Source organism: Coenobita brevimanus, chromosome 14, assembly GCF_032717465.1.
Source record: "Coenobita brevimanus isolate Jiangsu-jjx chromosome 14, ASM3271746v2, whole genome shotgun sequence".
Taxonomy (NCBI): Eukaryota; Metazoa; Arthropoda; class Malacostraca; order Decapoda; family Coenobitidae; genus Coenobita; species Coenobita brevimanus.
In genome coordinates, this window is record NC_136967.1 from 54,183,438 (window position 1) to 54,194,843 (window position 11,406).

An 11,406-nucleotide genomic window follows, 5' to 3' on the forward strand; every position below is an offset into this window, starting at 1 on the left:
AGGTAATTAATGTGGACTTATCTGTGGTGATGATCACAGGTAGTTAATGTGGACTTATCTGTGATGATGATCACAGGTAGTTAATGTGGACTTATCTGTGGTGATGATCACAGGTAGTTAATGTGGTCTTATCTGTGGTGATGATCACAGGTGGTTAATGTGGACTTATCTGTGGTGTTGATCACAGGTAGTTAATGTGGACTTATCGGTGGTGATTATTACAGGTTGTTAATGTGGGCATATATGTGATGAGTACTGTATTTAGTTTTAAAATTGTGACTCCCCTGTTAATTAATGGTAGCTAAAGATTTTGGAGGAAAGCTAAATGAATGTATGGATCAGTTTGTGGGTGGTTAGAAATGTCAGTAGGATAAATGGTCATTTTGTTTTTCTGTATATAGCTATATGCCTTAATCACAGAATGGGTGACCACAAACCAATCACCTACATGTCATTATATCCTCTGCCATCAGGCCAGCTTTCATCCAAGTCACATTGCCCTCCTTCATATGCCTCTCCACTGTCCTCTTCTCCCGTCTGCTGAACTAATATACAGTACTGTACACTCTTCTTATCAGTCTCTCATTCTCCATTCTCTCCATATGGCCAGACAGTTGCAAACATTTACAGAACATCCACATCTGCAAGTGTGTATGGTGCTGCTAAATTATCGGCTCATTAACTGGTAAGTTAGGAACAGCTTGATGAGATATGGAAGCAAAAATACAGGGAATGGAGATCAAAAGCAATGTGTTTAAACAATGTATCCCCTTGTACTCATGAAAAGGCAGATACATGAATGTTTGTGCATGCAAAAGATTCAGTCCTAAATGGCAACAAGGTATTGATTATTAAAGCAAATGACACAGATGTGATTGTAGTAGCAGTATCGTGTTATCCATCCCTGAAAGATTTGGGTCTTGCAAAACTGTGGATTGCCTTTGGCCAAGGACGAAGCCTGAAATAGATCCCCATTCATGAGGTCGGCTCTGTACCTGGGCTGGACAAAACAGGAGGAAATCTGTTCTTCCATATGCTTTTAGTGGTTGTGATGTAGTGTCAGCATTTCAAGGCTAAGGAAAGAAGTCTGCTCGGGACACCTGGAATGTGTGTGATCAGGCCACAGTCGTCTTCTCGAAACTTAGCCAACATGCACCAGTCATTGATGACATTGGTGTCTAGGCTTTAGAGAAGTATGGGTCACTCGTTGCCTAGCAATGGCTGAAAACCCACTTTTTCGTGCTTTTTACATTTTGAGGTGTAGAAGCATTGCTAATGGGCATAGAAAGCTCTGACTTCTTTAGGCATAATCTGGAGGTAATTCCCTATCGGAAGTGTGCCATCCAACTTGCCCCTTTCTCCTTTAGTTTTCGGGTGGTAACCCTGTGAAGATTGGTCTCAGCATATCCAGCAACCAGTACCGGTTTTCAAAACTGCTCCCCTAGTTCATCAGAGGCTTGATGGAATTGAATGTAAGATTTCCATGCTTGTAGATTTTGATTAGGACTGCAACTTTCTATTGCACACCTATTTGCAACATTGGCCAGGTCAGGCCAAAGGTCATCAAATGCAAAAATGATGAAAATAGCTAAAATCATGACTATGCTCAAACGAAATACCAAGGCTCCGAAGAGTATTAAACCACAGCCATGATTCTTGGTTGGAACGTTGCGCTGGAGTACCTCCATACAAAAATGACATTTAGTGTCGAAACTTACTTCCAGTTGCTGGCAGTGTCACCCAGAAGTTGTACTTCTTGTGGTCCATTCCACGAACTTCAAGTTACCTAGCTCCACAGTAGGCAGATGGAGTCGAGTGAAACTTTGCATGCTTATAGACTTTAATGAGTACTACAAGTGTGCTTCGTACATGCATGACATATATCTGCCAGGTCAAAGGTCATCAAGTGCAGAGAATGTGAAATGCTATAATTACGACCTTGCTCACGGGAAATACTAAGGCTCCGAAGATTATTAAGCCGGGGCCGTGATTTTTGGGTGAAATGTTGCACTGGAGTACCTCCATATAGAAATGACTTTTAGTGTTGAAACTTACTTCCAATAATTGACAAAGCTTGGTCCATTTAGAGCTGACCATCGTTGCCTACCGACTTGTTTAATTACCTTTTATGGTCTTGTTCCCTCCCCCCCCCCAAAAAAAAGAATTTTTTGTTCACCGCATTGTTTACATTATTTGATCACCCTCTCTCTCTCTCTCTCTCTCTCTCTCTCTCTCTCTCTCTTTCTCTCGTATCACCCCCTTTTTGTCTTTTGGCTCGTTTTCACCCATTATCTCGGCTTTATCACTCCATCACTTCTCACATCGTCCACTCCTCACTTCGCCTCCAGTCACCCTTTATCACCTCGTTGCTTTGTCTTCCAAGTCTCTCCAATTCTTCTGTCTTCGCTGACTTTTGCTTTCATTGTAATTTCTTGCTCCATTTATTTTCACTGATTCCACTCCTCTCTGTCTCTCTTATTTTTTATTTTCATAGTCCTCTATCACCTCTTGCATTACCCCCTTCTCTCTCTCTCTCTCTCTCTCTCTCTCTCTCTCTCTCTCTCTCTCTCTCTCTCTAGTTATTGTACCATTAGTCCCTCTCCCCTCCCTCCCTGTCCCTCCACACCCCTCTCCTTTCCCTCTCTTTCCCTCCCGACCCCTCTCCTTTCCCTCCCTGTCCCTCCCCACCCTTCTCCTATCTCTCCCTGTCCCTCCCCATCCCTCTCCTTTCCCTCCCTGTCCCTCCCCACCCTTCTCCTATCTCTCCCTGTCCCTCCCCACCCCTCTTCTTTCCCTTCCTGTCACTCCCCACCCCTCTCCTTTCCCTCCCTGTCCCTCTCCACCCCTCTCCTTTCCCTCCCAGTCCCTCCCCACCCCCCTCTTCGCCTTCCCTGTCCCTCCCACCCCTCTCCTTTCCCTCCCTGGCCCCCCTCACCCCTCTTCTTTTCCTCCCTGTCCCTCCCCACCCCTCTCCTTGCCCTCCCTGGCCCTCCCCATCCCTCTCCTTTCCCCCTTTTCCCACTCCACCCCTCTCCGTTCGCTCCTTGTACTCCCCCCTCTTCTTTTCCTTTCTGCGCCTTCTCATCCCTCTCCTTTCCCTGCTCAACCGTTTTCTTTCCCTCCACACTCCTCTTCTTCCTTCCCTGCTCCTTTATTCGCATTTACTTATCTTCCTGGTATTTCACTCTCTCACTTCTGTCACTATTTCTCTTCTCTTCCCTCCTTCACCCTCTTCAATTAGTGTTCCTTTCATTGGTCTCCCTTCACTTTCTACGTTCTCTTATCCGTGTCTTTTGAACCTTTCCCTCCCTGGATCTCCATCTTCTCTCCCATTACTTACTTTTCATCCACCTCTTTCTTTCTTTTTTTTTTCCATCATAACCCCTCCACTTCTCTTTCTCTCCTCTTCCTACCCTTCCACCTTCCTCTCTGCTTTCTAACATTATTTCTGTCCTCTCCTCTCCTTCCTTGAACCCTGTCATTTCCCATCCCTCTTCCATCCCTTTTTATCTCCCTACCACCCTTCCTCTTCCCTCCTTGCCCGTCCACTCCCCTATCTACCTTCATCCATTTTTTCCCCTGTCATTTTCTCCTCCGCCCTCAGCGTCCTTTCCTTCCATCGTTGCATGTTACCCACTCTTCCTTCTCACTTTGTCTCCATATCACCTCTGTCTCTCCCCGGTGCCCCTCCAACATTCTCCATTCTCTCTCTCTCTCCCTCTCTCTCTCTCTCTCTCTCTCTCTCTCTCTCTCTCTCTCTCTCTCTCTCTCTCTCTCTCTCTCTCTCTCTCCATCCATTTGATTTCACAACTTAAGAGAGATAATAGTTTACTCTGAAATGTTACCTTGTATACCAAAAGATCTCCATCCTTTTTCAATCATCGTTCGATATTACTATCATCAACTAAACATCTAAACTTCATTAAATTGTCAGTAATGATGCATCCAGGGCATTTTCCAACATTCCAGCACGTCACCGCCAGACCGTACTAACGGTAGAAGGGGCTGAGTAAACGTTTATCTTCCCCAGCAACAAAAATGGATTGCATGTCAATCAAGTGGATGTGGGAGTTGATGAGAAAATGTAAATATTTCGGTCTCAAATGGTCTAGAACGTGATTAACAAGTTCATATTATATCTAAAATTCCTACCTTTTCAGGGTGGTGTCTCACCCACCCTGGGCGGTAATGCAATGAAAGTGAAATTGTGGCTAAAAGCTTGGTAACTAGACACACAGTCATCATACTCAAGCAGGAAGCTTTCAGTCACATGTACATAAATTCAAAGTCCAAGCTAAACCCTTCACATGGTTACAAATCGTTTGACATATACTCTTTCCCAACAGTTTCCAGCAGTTGCTTAGAGTTAATTGGCACTTGGTTAACCCTCTGCTCTATATAACAACATCAACTGTATCGTGCCCAACCTCAGTAAGGGGATTCCTTTAAGAGGAAGCATGGCGTCATTTCACTGACTGATATTACCTTTCCCTCTCTCCATCCCCTCAACTCGTCTCCCTACATCTTTTTCTCTCCATTCTCTACATGCCCTTCCCTGTCCTCCTTCCTCCACAATCCCTTCCCCTTCTCTTCCTCATACTACATTCCCTTCCCGTTCTCCTCTCCCTACATTCCCTTCCCCTCTCCACATCCCCCTTTTCTCTTCCCCTCTTAACATCCCCTTTCGTCTCTACATCCCCTTCCCCTTCCCCTTTTTACATTCCCTTCCCCTCTTTCACTACATCCCCTTCCTCTCCTCTCTCCACATCCCCTGCTTCCTTCCCTCTCTACATCCCATTCCTCCTCCCCTCTCCTCTCCCTACAGGCCCTTCCCTCATCTCCACCCCCCCCCCCTCCCGTAGAGCTCCTTCATTTCCCCGTCCCTTTATCGTTCTTCCTTTATAAAGAGAATTTTTTCTTCTTTGCCTCTTACCAGGACTTAATTTCCATACTCTTCCTCTTCTCACTAAGCCCTCTTTTCCACATTTCTTCTCATCTCCCCCACCGTGCCCTCCCCCTCTCCCACTCACCCTATCAAACTTTCCTTTCCGTCTCCTCCCTCTCACATGACCCTCCCCCCTTCCCCCCCGGCCACTCCCCTGTAGATACTTAGTGACGTCACGTCCTCGTCCCTCTTGATCGCTAAACGCACGGAAAACAATCCTGTGACGCAGCCAAACACCGGGCCAATAGAGGGTTGACGCACAAAGAAAACCACTTCACCTCGGCCAATGGGGATCTGGGACTTCAGGTTGTGACGTCAGAGTCGGTGCAGCCAATGGGAGGGCGAGGGCGGGCGGCTTCAGAGGCTGAGGCTCCTCCCCCTTTTGTGATTTGGGCGGGGCGTGAAGAGGAGCCAAAGACGTAATCACTGCCATTGTCAACACCGCATAATCTGGAATAATCCTGGTGGTGGTGGGGGAGCAAGTGAGGTGGAGGGCCCAACTGCCTATCTGTCTCGCTGTGTCTTGTTGTCTGCCTGTCTGATTTTTTCCATTACCCGTTTATGTTGTCTTGTCTGGCTCTATATATGACTATTTTCTCTTCTGTCTTCTGTATACATGTTTTCGGTAGTCTGAATGCCTTCACGATACCTAATAAATTATGCCACGGGTTTTCGCTTGCTAAGATAATGTCTGTTCAGAGTATTGGATTTAACACCATCTTGGTCTGTGTCATAGCAGTTGGATATGATGTTGATGATGATAATTGTTCGTGTGTCTTTTTATCAGTAGCTTTATCTATCATTTTGTTGCTTTTCTAATCAAGATTTTTGACAATCAGAATGTCTGCCACATTTCTTTGTCTTGCAGTTGTTTTTCACTGACTATCTTTATTGCTGAAATTTTCTGTTTTGTATAGACGACATTTGTTTCACTTCAGTTCATTTTATTCCGATTCGACTTTCCTCTTCTCATTGCACAGTCAAACTGAGCCCTGTAGTATGCAGACTGGCAACGAATCACAGTTTCTCGCATCACTGTGTTGCGTCAAGGATGTGTAATAGCATAATGACTGAAATCTATTCATGGCTGAAGTAGCCGTAGGGTGACACCACCCCCTCCCCTCCCGAAAAAAGAAGCATGCCCTTTGTTTGTTTTTCCGTAGATATCTGATGTTTCAGGAGGTTAAGGAAAAAAAATGTAAGAGAGATGACCGAATTTCATAAAACAAGATAATTTTTGCTAATGTCATGAGCAACTAGGCGAAAGGACTTAATCTGTTGAGGTTTATCTCTAAAGAAACACTTTAAAACCTTGAATAAGGGTCAGTAACATATTCCAGACTCGTACTGCTCCCTGCAAGTAGCGGACATTTGCCTGCCAGAAAAATTGTAAGCAGAGACATTGTCCCAAATTTAACAGTAAATGTAATGAAATCCTAGTACAGTAGGCATATCCCCTAATGGAAAGCCTTCACCAAACACTGACCTTGTTCGCGATTCAGTCAGAGCAGCCCCAAAGGAGTATCCGATACACAGTTAGACATGGTATTGTTTGATAGGGGACTGAGAAGAATTCTTATCAACCTGTAGTTGTACTCGTACAAAATGTATGTGTAATACAAACTTCCTGTTCGTGATATGGATATGGAAGTCTTCTTATGCTGGTAATTTGTGGATGAAATAGACAGTACACGATTTTCAGGTAATGATGAGGATGAGGATTATGATCCTCATCCTTATCATCTAATTCTGTATGGTCCTTGAAATCAGGACTGTAGGGGTGCGGGTCTAGGCTATTGAATCCGGACATTAATGGCTGGATGGACAGTAACAGGCTCCTGAGTCGCATTATGAGATCAGTGGTCCCCAGCCATTCCTTGGCGTCTGACGCTTATGGGAGACATCTGGTTGGAGCGACTTAACTCTCTAGATTACTAAACGTCCATTTATTAATTTTATTGTTGAGATACAAGATATAATTTTGCCAATCAAAGTAACACTACATCGAGTAAGTGGATAGTGGATGCCCCCCACCTACCAAGCGTCCCACCGTCCATACGTCCCAGCATATGTGAAACCCTGTGTCCTCCGAGATGAGGATTTAATAGAGACGAAATATAGGGGACTGAAACTAAAGGCAGACTCAATAGTACAGATGATGCAGTTGATGTCTGAGTCTAGGGGAGTGTATGACTGAAGAAATTAGCCATATAAGAAAGGAGAACTCGTCTAAATGGGGAAGATTTGGATAAAAGTAGGATGCTTCAGTTATCAAAATTTGAATAAACCAAAGAATGGGATAAGAGTGTGGAAGAGCATTATCTGTCGGGTAATGATGATTTATTTTACATCTCTGACAAAGGTGGTGTCCCTGTGGCAGTAAAATCGTCTTTAGTTAGCCTGGGTAAAATCCAGTTCGTAAGCCATAATCTAGGGATTAATCGTGATAGTTTCCAACCCTCTGTGAATGAGAGTTTTTCTTGTGGCGAATATGGAGGTTAAAAGTAGTATTAGTAGTAGTAGTAGTAGCAGTAGTAGTAGTGGTAGTAGCAACTGTAACCCAAAGTTCATCTGAAATGTGAACTCCGTACACTGCAGGCTGAAGTTGCCTCCCTCCTGTAGTCCAATATCCACTCAACTAAGTCAGTGTGTGTGTGTGTGTGTGTGTGTGTGTGTGTGTGTGTGTGTGTGTGTGTGTGTGTGTGTGTGAGACCATAACATATCTTAGCATGTATCTATGCACATACGAAATTTCATTCCTTTGCCTTGGAACTGTGGATAATATCTTGGGGCATCGAGGACAGAGGTTGCACCCCTTCTCCATTTGCCCTATTGAAATTCTTGTGATGTCTACATCGTACAGTAGCTGAGACCTGTAAGGTTACCATTACAAAATTCCATCCCTGTGTTTTGGAAACTGGTGATATTTTCTTCTTGGGTCCGAATTAAAGGCCGGGGACTGTGCCCTCATCCACTGATCCCCAAGAGTAGTTTCTGTGGCACCGATTAATTACCATTGCTTATTTCTATGGCAGTGCAGAATTTAGCTTTTCGATATTGAAAACTGTGTGTAATATTCCAAAGGGAGGGGGGGTGGGAAGGTGTTGGCGTTAAGAGTTGCAGCCCCTCATTCGCTTTCATACTTGTGAATTATTTCTGAACCACCTGAAACCGATGATCTCTTTATACAGTATTTAGTTCTTGTCACCTCCATGCTATTTTATGTAGCAGAGAGATTTTTAAAACTGAAGGGGCTGGAGAGTCCTAACCCGTTTGAATCAGTGACTTGTTTCCAGTTTTATTCTTTATTTCCAGATGATTTTATTCATCTTAGGGAGAGATTTATGGATATGAAGGGGTTGGTATTAGAAGACTGCTTCCAATAATCGTCTCTAGAAACATCTCCCTCTGAAGCTGTATATAATCGTCAGGAGGTACCAGATACGTAGTAACCATGACATACGAGGGTTAATAGTAATAGTAGTGGTAGTAGAAGCAGTGACAGTATGATAGCTACAAACCTCGGCTCATGTGAACGTGAAACTTGTGGATCCCAAGCCGAAGCTGTCCCTCCGCGATCCACCATGTTCCTTCTGGGGAACAGAAAGGAAATTAGGGGACGTTTTATAACCGAGCGGTTCGACTGGCTGATAGTTTTGGTGTCACCACATGAAGACACCTCTCTTCAGCTCCCGTTCAGGGTTAATTAACTCTTCCTTAATACTAGAGCTGAATAAAACTGTTGAATAAAATCGTCTGTTGGTGGTGTGATGAAAAAAAGGCATCAAACTGAAGGGATGACAACAGATACAGAGAATCCTGGTCGCACTTTCTGCCTGGGACGTGTTTTTTATGAATGTATGTCTTCATTTCAGTTGGTATTCAGGTTATGATCTGATAATATGGGGTAATGAAAATAAGACGTGGATTTTGGGGGGATGAATGTAAGAGATGTAACTTCGAGTGTGTTAGCTTATAAAGACATAAATAGTTACCAGAAAGATATTAGCCAGTCTTACTAATATACGAGTATACAGTACATAAAGATAAAAAAAAAAAAAAAAACTAGCTAAAAAGGAGCACAATTGACGTACCAGGCCCATATGTCTCTATATAATTTCTGAATCTCTCTTTGCCAGTATCGTACAGAAAATCCAAGACAATGATAGAATACGGACACTTAAGGTCGGCTAATATAAATCATGGGTTATAAAAAATGGTAAATTATGTTTTTTTTTTCCCACAATGAGCTCTAGTCTCGTTGGCAAGGGAGGCATTCGTAGCTCCTTTTCCTGAGCGACTGAGTTGGAGTATCACACGTCCATATTCTCTCGTATTATTTTGATATTATTTTATCGATAGGATAAGCATTCGGTATATGCAAGAGGGTAATATGGTGTAATCGATCAACTATAAAACGAAGAATATTACAAAACCATCTAAACCAAGGGGAATACAGCCCTATGCCACCACCTCGGCCACCTCACCCCCGTCTCCACCGTGTTTCTCAAGCTTTGACAATACCGGGCATAATTTCCATGAATAAGCGTGGGAAGAAGAATGTGTTCCTGTCGCGATAATGGCAGAGGTGTGAGGCATGGGGGAGGAGGGGGGCAGGAGGAGTGAAGAAGAGGGATGAGTCCTGAAGAAGGGAGGGGAAAGGAGGAGGGAGAGGAGCAGAGAGGTGAGAGTTATAGGAAGGAAAGGGGAGGTTAAACGAAAGGAGGTTTGAGAGGGGAAAGCAAGAGGGAGAGGAACTGAAAGGCGAGAGTTAGGAAGGGAAGGAAAGGGAAAAGAAGAGGGGGTTTGAGGTCTGAAGAATTAAAGGAAAGGGAGGAGAGACAGGAACAGAATGTGAGAAATAGGGAGGGAAGGGAGGAAGAGTGAGAGCTGGGGAGAGGAAAGGAAGGAAGAGGAATGTAGAGAAACAGCTGTAAGAGTCAGAAAAAGATGAGGTGGGAGGGATGGGAAAGTGAGGAGAGGAGAGGAGAGGGGGAGATGTGAAGGGGGAGGAGTGATGGGGTGAGAGCTAGGAATGGAGGGGGAGACGAGAGGAACGGAGAGTTGAGGGAGGGATAAAGAAAAAGGGGAGAAACAGAGGAGTGGGAGCCGGGGAGAAGAGGGGTGGTGTTAGGGTGAGGGAGGAGAGGAATGAGGGTGGGGGAAAGGGGGAAAGAGAGGGAAGCAGGGGGAAGGAAGCTGGTGGGAAGAGGGAAGGGGAGGGAAAGGGAGAGAAGAAAAAAAGGATGGTGGGGGGGGAATGAGTGGGGGAGTGGAGTGGGAAGGAGGGTTACTGATGGAATGGGCGAGGAGGAGAGGAGAGACATGGACCGGACAATCGAAAGGCTCGAGTGGAACAATTAGGAGACAAATATAACCACTTCGCTCCCATGACGTATTATTTGTTTCATTCCCGATACCTCCAGCGACCTGATGGAGCTTAGGAGAAACTGTTGGACCTGGATGGGTTAGATACTGCCTTTATTAACCCCTTTATTGTAAGAAAATCTACCTAATCTGAACGAAACAATGTGGAGGTAATGAGAATAAACTAATAAAAGTTACTTGATTCAAGGAGTTAACCCATTCAGACACGGGGGCCATTGTTGCTGTATACTTGTCATCTCCAGACAAATGAATACAATGTTGAAGAGAGATATTTCGAACTAAAAGAGTTGGAGATTACCTTCATAATGAGGTTTTATTCCCTACATTGAACACTGTCGTCTAGAAATAGCAAGCATAATCAAGCCGGGACTGTAGTGGAGTGACTGATTTTCTGATGACGAGACGCCACTCCTGAAATGAAATAAATAGTCCGACGGCTGCAAGATCTAACTAGAAATCACAGTGCACATACCTCTGCCAGTGCCATTGCCATTAGAAAGGATCCGGATCCGGATCCGTAGAGATATTGTGTGGAATGCCAAGGATCCGGATCCGTCCCCAAATTTAATTAATTATTCCTTGACCCATGGCCCACTCTTCCACAATATTTCACTGAAATTCATTTAGAACTCTTGGAAATATAGTATGGACAGAAAAACAAACAGACAAACACATAACCTCCTCCAGCTTCGTTGGTGGAGGTAGCTATGCAAGATTTGTGCCGTAGTCAGAGGTTGGATGGAGACTAGTTTTAACCACTCACAGGGCTGAAATAAGGTGGTGTTAAAGTGATGCTCGCAGTTTTAGTAATGATGCTGGTAGTGATAGTGCTACTTATGATAGTGGTAGTGATGGTGTTAGCAGTGGTGATAGTGGTTATGATTATATTTTTAGTTATGCCTCTGCCCATCTATGGTGAATAAGACATTGTCTGTCCGTGCGTCCGTAACACTTGTGGGAGCGATATCTCCTGAACCCATGACGGATTTCCACCAGACTTTTGTCAGTGATAGAGTATAAGAATATGATGAACTGATTAGGTCAGCTAGGCCAACGGGTCAAAGGTTATCGTA